Source organism: Pinus tabuliformis, chromosome X (assembly GCF_031772625.1).
Source record: "Pinus tabuliformis cultivar Carrire ecotype Pingquan chromosome X, CPIR1, whole genome shotgun sequence".
Lineage (NCBI taxonomy): Eukaryota > Viridiplantae > Streptophyta > Pinopsida > Pinales > Pinaceae > Pinus > Pinus tabuliformis.
This window is the reverse complement of record NC_142308.1, coordinates 535,804,003-535,811,169: the sequence shown is the minus strand read 5'-3', so window position 1 is coordinate 535,811,169 and position 7,167 is coordinate 535,804,003.

The window sequence follows — 7,167 nt, the reverse complement described above, 5'->3', positions numbered from 1 at the left end:
ATTCTAATTTATCAGATACATGTTTGTATCTAAAAATAACTACAATTTTTTCAATTAGTATCATTATTTCACGAATTTAGGGTTCTTTTTTTACTAGAGAGCTAAGAATCAATGTTCCATTTCCAAGATAATCATGACATTTCAATTGTGGTATCTATAATTGAGCACCAAGAACTCGATCTAAAGTATTCTATAGGTAAAAGGTTTGATCCCAGAGATCAAAACTCTAAGCTATGATAGACAATGTCCTTGCTTAGAAAAATCCATTGTGAATTGTCAGGGCCAAGATTAGGAAGAAGAGTTGAAGAATTACAGATTTTTTGAGACAATTTTCAGAGTTGCAATGAAAGAAGTGGAGCAAAAACAATGAAGAGAAAAAAACACAAAGAATTGTCATGGAAATAGTAGTGCATAGAGTTTGTGTAAAAATGAGAACCATACAGAATGGAGTGACACACAAAGAAAACGAGTAAGAATCATTATTATTGACTGCATCATCAAACCATTTTTTATTTGGTCAAGACTAGAAGGTATACTCTCTTTTCCCATGGTAAGTATATTCCTTGGTATTTCCAATGGTATCAAAGTAAACTGAGGGCTATGCAACTATGTATAAATAGGTAAACGATGATGGGAGTTGGGTTGTTTCGTGCTCAATATTTTTTGTTTTGGGTTAGTTTGTTTTTAGTGTAGTCTTAGTTCTTATCGATTTGTTGTTTCTGTAAGATTTGAATGTCATGATAACTAGGATGGTGTGCCAAATATAATTGAGATGGTAATGCTATAATTTAGTGCCTAGTGCATATTCTGGTATTAATGGAGGATAAATTAGGGTTGATTTGTTCACATATATTGTGTTTTTTATGAGATGGTTGCATAATTTATTGGCTATGCCTACTTATAGTTGTTCTTGGTGTATCATTATGTATGTTATGGCATGAGGGAAAATTAGGGCACCCATTAATAAATTTTTAAATTTTTTCTATTAATACTTCAATGTCTATTGTGTTGGAGTTAGATTGAGAATTATGATCTAAGCATTATAGTATTTTTGCACACATTCAATTCCAATCCACTTCAATGTTGTGGAAGTCCAGCCCCTACATTCCCCATTGGTGCCTCAGGTGAGTGTTCACCTATTTTACAGGCGATATCAAAAGGTCCGATATTTAGGGGGGGGTTTTACCTGTTCTTCATGCTTTAATCCAAGTTGGATTATATGTAGTGCCAAAAAATGGTTCTGGTGGACTATGAGTTATTAATGAAGGGGATGTGAAGTCCCACTAAGGACGAAATAAGCCAGTGGAGTTGTGAAGAAAATAAATGGGAATTTACTATTATCAATATTTGGCATCGACAAATTAGTGTTGATGAATGGCTACAATGGTATGATTTTATGAAATTTTGCAAGTTTTTCTTTCTTGAGTTTCTATAGAAATTAGCAGAGTAGATATAGAAATTCAATGATCAAAACTAAAATTGGTGACTTATGGAGCCAAAGTGGTGGATTGCTGATATGGTCCAGTAGTTAAAGGTGTAGATAACAAAATTTCCCATGCAAATGACTATTGGCTTGAGAGTTTTTTAGGATGGTATATTACAAAATCTGTGATTGAATCCATCATTTCTTATAGTGTTTATGAAAGAAATTGTTTGAAGGGACCACATGGGAGGTACATTAGATCATTTTCAGCTTCCATTAAGATGTTCTTATGTGATAAGGGAATTTTGAAGATGGTGTCTGATAACATGGGTGGCTAAATTCCTAGTGCATTAATGGATATCTAGAGGACAACCAGGGAATAATCTTAGTGAATAGGGCCTGTGATATAGTAGTATATAGATGAAGATGAAGGAGTTGTTGATAATTTCAAACCGATTGTTAAAGGGTATGATGGACAAACCTAGGAGGTAATGCATGGTAAAAAAAGTATGACAAAGTTTGAGAATAGAGTCTTAAGTAGTGGAAGAAGGTTCTAAGGAAGAAGTGAAAGAAAATAAAGATATGTGTTTCCACGAGTAGTTGATTGAATTCTAGTGAAGGTGATGAAGAGAGGATATAGGATAAGGAAGAGTGGTAGAGACTAGAGAAGCTATGAGTGAGTGTAAGAGTTATCGATTGAAAAAAATTTCACATAGTGCACTGTAGTAGACAATGAATATACCTATAAATCCATTATCTAGAACAAGTACATAGAAGAAAATGGAAGGTAGTTCAAAGGTTCATGTTTTTCATGGTTTTGGGACTAAGGATCTCGAGAAACACTTGTTCATATGTGAGGTAGTATGGGATGAAAATAATGTCCAAGATGAACCCACCAGGATTATATAATTTTAGACTGCTTTCAGATATCGAACATTAACATGGTGTATGAAGTACAAGAGAAATACTCCAACTGGGTAACAATGAACCTTAGAAAAAATTAAGCAAGTGGTGCGGAAAGAATTCCATAGGACCAAGTCTGCATCATAGTGCATTGCAGGGTTGAAGAAGATCCACTAGGGATCAAATATTCAAAGTATTTATAGGTAGGTTAAAATTTGAGATCTCAAATTAGTAGTGTTTGGATAAATTAATGAATATCAAAGTGTCGTTTGTCAACCCAGTTTGTAGAAATTGTGAATTTTGAATATAGGGAGTGCAAATAACAGGTTTAAACCTAAAACTAGTAACCTATTTCTAGAAACTACTGTACAAGCTTCACAATCTATACATCTATTACTGGAAATCGAAACTAAAAAAGTCTAACCTAGGAACATGCACAACATGAAATAAAATTAGCTGCACATTTTTTACCCTCTCTTTTGGTTCCCCACTGACACTCATGAAGAAATATTCCACTTTATTAGCTCATTGCTCATGCTTATGCTCAAAACTTAGAAAGGCGTTGAACACAAATGCGAGTTATGGTAAAATAGAACCTTCTTTGAAAGAGGACAAATATCTCAAGCAATCACTGGACTTGGTCTCTTATCTATCTGCTACAAGACTATTCAAAGGCTATATAAATGCCACATATTAGAATGGGATGGTTCTAACATGAGAATAACAAGGAATATTTATGAATGAATGGATGTGCAGTAGAGGAATGTTGTAGAGGCTCTGCACTTTTTGTTGAGTTGTGTTATATTATTTCCACGACTAGCCCACGTAGTTAACTGGCGGGCTAGAAGGGGGCAGAGCCCCCCTTTCGTTGCACTGATTGCATAGCGGGGGGTGATCACAGGGTGTTTAAGGGGTGCAGGTAACCCCACTCTATGGGGTCCAGAGTAGTTCCCTAGAAAATTTTGTTTTTGGACTCTATATTAGGTTGGGAGGACCTACCTGTGGTTTTGTGCATGATTTTTCGCACATGGTTTTGGACGCGATGGTTTTCAGTCCATGGTTTTGGACGTGATGGTTTTCGGTCTATTGTACTGGATGCTTCGGCATGTATAAATATCTATTGTAACATTGAAAGGAACATAATCAAAAATCAAGTTGGTAGTCCCGCTTTTGGGATCTAGGGGAAAGTATCTGTGTATATGTGTTTTATGTGTTATGCTCTCGCATTGTTTATTTTTTGTGTTTTAGAATTTGTAAGCAGGTAATTTATGTACGAGGTCAAAACCTATATTTGTTATTGGGGTTGTTTTAGCTTCAAGGCGATGCCTTTGTTTCTAAGGGGTTTTGCTCAGGCCTATGGTGGACCCTGTTTAGTGGGAGATCTGCAAGATTGATTCTAGTGGTGAAAGAAGATGGAAAGTAGTGGAAAGATAGAGATCAAGAACTTTAATGGTCAGAGTTTTGAGTTGTGTAAAATCAAGATGGAGGATATATTGGTGGATAAATATCAGTGGATCATGGTAGATCTGTGTACTAAACCAACGGGAGTGTCCGATGAAGAATGGAAGATGTTGGATCGAAAGGAAAAGAGCACAATATGATTGTGTGTCTCAGATTCAATATTTATGAATGTGTCACGAAGCTATGGCGAAGGCGTTGTGTGACAAGTTAGGGACTTTGTACCAAACTAAGTCTCTAGTGAATAAATTGTTCCTGCGGAATAAACTGTATAACCTGAGGATGAAAGATGGAGAGTCGGTGATAGAGCATCTAAGTGCATTTAATCTTGTGGTAAGTCAGTTATTGTCTGTTGATATTGAAATCTCAGATGAAGATAAGTGCATCAGTTTCTTTATTTCGCTAGCCGATTTGTGGGATAGTCTAGTTATTGCAATAGGTAGCAATGCAACTAATTTGCAATTTCAAAAAATACTCTCATCCTTGCTAATGGAAGAGATGAGATGGAAAAATATGGAGAGCCAGAATGGTGATGCCTTGTCTATACAAGGACGGTCCTAGAACAGAGACAAAAATAAGTCATCAAGTGGGAGATCTAAATCTAGAGGGAGATATTAATCTCCAGGAATGCCTGTAAAGGTGGTGTGCTGGAAATGCGGAAAGGAAGGGGACTAGAAAAGGGACTGTAAATCTAAAGCTCCTGATAAAAGAAAGAGATCTTATGATGATCCTTCTTAACAAGCGAAAACCACCTCAGATGAAGGTGGGGATGTGTGCTTGGCTTCTTCATGTACACATGTAGATCATGAGGCATGGTTGATTGACTCAGGTGCATCCTTTCCCTTCACTCCCCATAGACAGTGGTTCAACGAGTATGAGAAATATGATGGTGGTGATATCTTCTTAGGGGATCAAAGGAAGGCTAGAATATTTGGTCGCGGAAAAGTAAAGTTCAAGTTGCAAGGTGGAAGAGTTAGAACACTTCTAGGTGTTCTCCATATTCCTGCATTAGTGAGAAATATGATTTCTTTAAGCAAGTTGGATGATGCAGGTGTAAAAATAGTGTTCGAGAAGGATATCTGAAAGATAGTTTAGGGGGCACTGGTATTGATGTATGGAGTTCAGATTGGAATTATTTACAAGTTACAAGGTAGCACTGTTGTTGATGGGTGCAACAGTTCCATGGTTCCTGAAAGTGGAGCAGAAAATCTAGTGGTCTCCAGAGAGAACAAAATGTTGTGGCATCGAAGGCTTCAACATATTGGAGAGAAGAGCCTTTGAATACTTCATTGTAACGGTATGATATAAGGTATGAGTAATAGCTCTCTCAATTTTGATTTCTGTGAAAATTGTGTACATGGGAAGCAGAATCAGGTGAGTTTCCCCTCTGGTCATAAGAGGGCAAAACAAATATTAGAGCTTGTGCACAGTGATGTGTTTGGACTTGTGAACACTCCATCACTGGGTAAGTCTGTGTACTATGTATCATTTATAGATGACTTCTCAAGGAATACATGGATATATTTCCTTAAGAAGAAATCTGAAGTGTTTGACAGGTTTAAATAATTTAAGGCTCTGGTGGAAAACAAAACAGAGAAGAAGATAAAGGTGTTGAGGATAGATAAGGGTGGAGAGTTTTGCAGTAAGGAATTTGAAGAATTCTGTAAGAAGGGTGGTATAGCATGGCAGAAGACTACTCCATATATGATTTGGATTTAAACAGGAATGCAACCAAATACAGAGATAGCTATATACATAAAGATGTAATAGAAATAATACTTCATTTCATTAATGTAAAATACTAAAATATGCTTACAAATAGAAATAGAAATAAACCATCTAGGGCAATGGTAGCTTATCTCTGAGAAGAAATGTGGCAACTACATACCTCCGAACTGTGTTACCATGAGGATCGAAGGCTTATTTATTGTTGAGAAACAATGGAAAACCCTAAACATCCAAAAACCTAACCCTAGAAGATGAAACACCAAATTGTGGGCCCTGTTTGGGTAAATTGGTATATCAACTTCCTGAGGTCATAACTTTGGCATACGATCTCTATTTGATGTGCACGGTATCTCTATAAAAAGATCTATCTGAAAACTACAAGTTTCAGAGAAGCAACATCGGTCCATGGACCCATGTTTCTCCCAGTTTTCCCAAAAAACGTCGTTTAGGGCCTCAAAATAGCTCCAGAAGTTTAGGACTCAAAAACTGCTAAAAATGGTAAATTGTGCTACAATTAAGGAAACTGAAAAGCTAAAAGAAACAATGGTGGGGGTCCAAGTGGACTTCGTAGGTGGCCATCAATATCCACCTGGATCATTCCTCCCCGCTAGGAAGTAATGGTCCCCATTGCGTTGAGTCCCTCCATGAGATGAGGAAACTTTTGCTGAACTTGGTCCCTGGTGAGCCACTTGCCTTGGTGAAGGAGTTGGCCTGCTTTGACAACTCGATACAATTGGATATTCTGCTGCTGAGTGTGCTTAATTTCTGTGTCCACGATCTGATTAGTTCCAGCTTGTTCCATGCAATCTAGATTTAACTCTGTGGTTGTGAGTTGTTCTGCAATGTCGGATGTGTCTAGTAATGGTGGAAAGTATGGTCAAAGGCGGTCCATGTTGAACACTAATGTATTTTCTCCCATAACCTTGGTAATGGTGTAAGGACCATATCGTAGTGGTCTGAGTTTCTGATAGGCTCCGGTAACGCGTTCCTTTTGCAAATGCAATGAGACTTTGTCGCCCACCTGAAACTTGTGTGGCACCCGATGTTCATCATGTTGCTGATTGTACTTACCATCTGATTTATCCAAAATTTCATGGACCTACTAGCGAATATGTTGGATGTTCTCAATGAAGCTGTTTTCCTTATCTGTTTTAGACTGGACATGAGCCGAAACTATGTGAGTAGCTGCAACTGGCATGGCCACATTAATGGGACATAGTCATTGGAATCCCAAGCCTACCTGAAAAGGGTTGTGGCCAATCGAGCTATGGAGGCCTTGGTTGTAGTTATGTTGAACATAGGGGAGGCTCTCATCCCATGTGCATGGATGCTATGAGCTTTATATGAACAGAATGTGTACGATCATCCTATTGACAACCTCTGTCTGGCCATCAGTTTAACAATGGAAGGTTGTGGACTTAGTGAGTTTGGTGTTGAGCATCGACTAGAGACTGGACCAAAATGTACTGACGAGCCTATTGTCCCCATCTGAGACGATAGACTATGGGAACCCAAAGTGTACCGACACTCATTCAAATACGAGTTTAATAGTGGCTTATGTTGTGATATTCTTCTTGCAGGCCGCCATAATGGCCATCTTCAAGAACTTGTCAACAACCAAAAAAACACAATCATTTCCATGCTTAGTGGAAGGA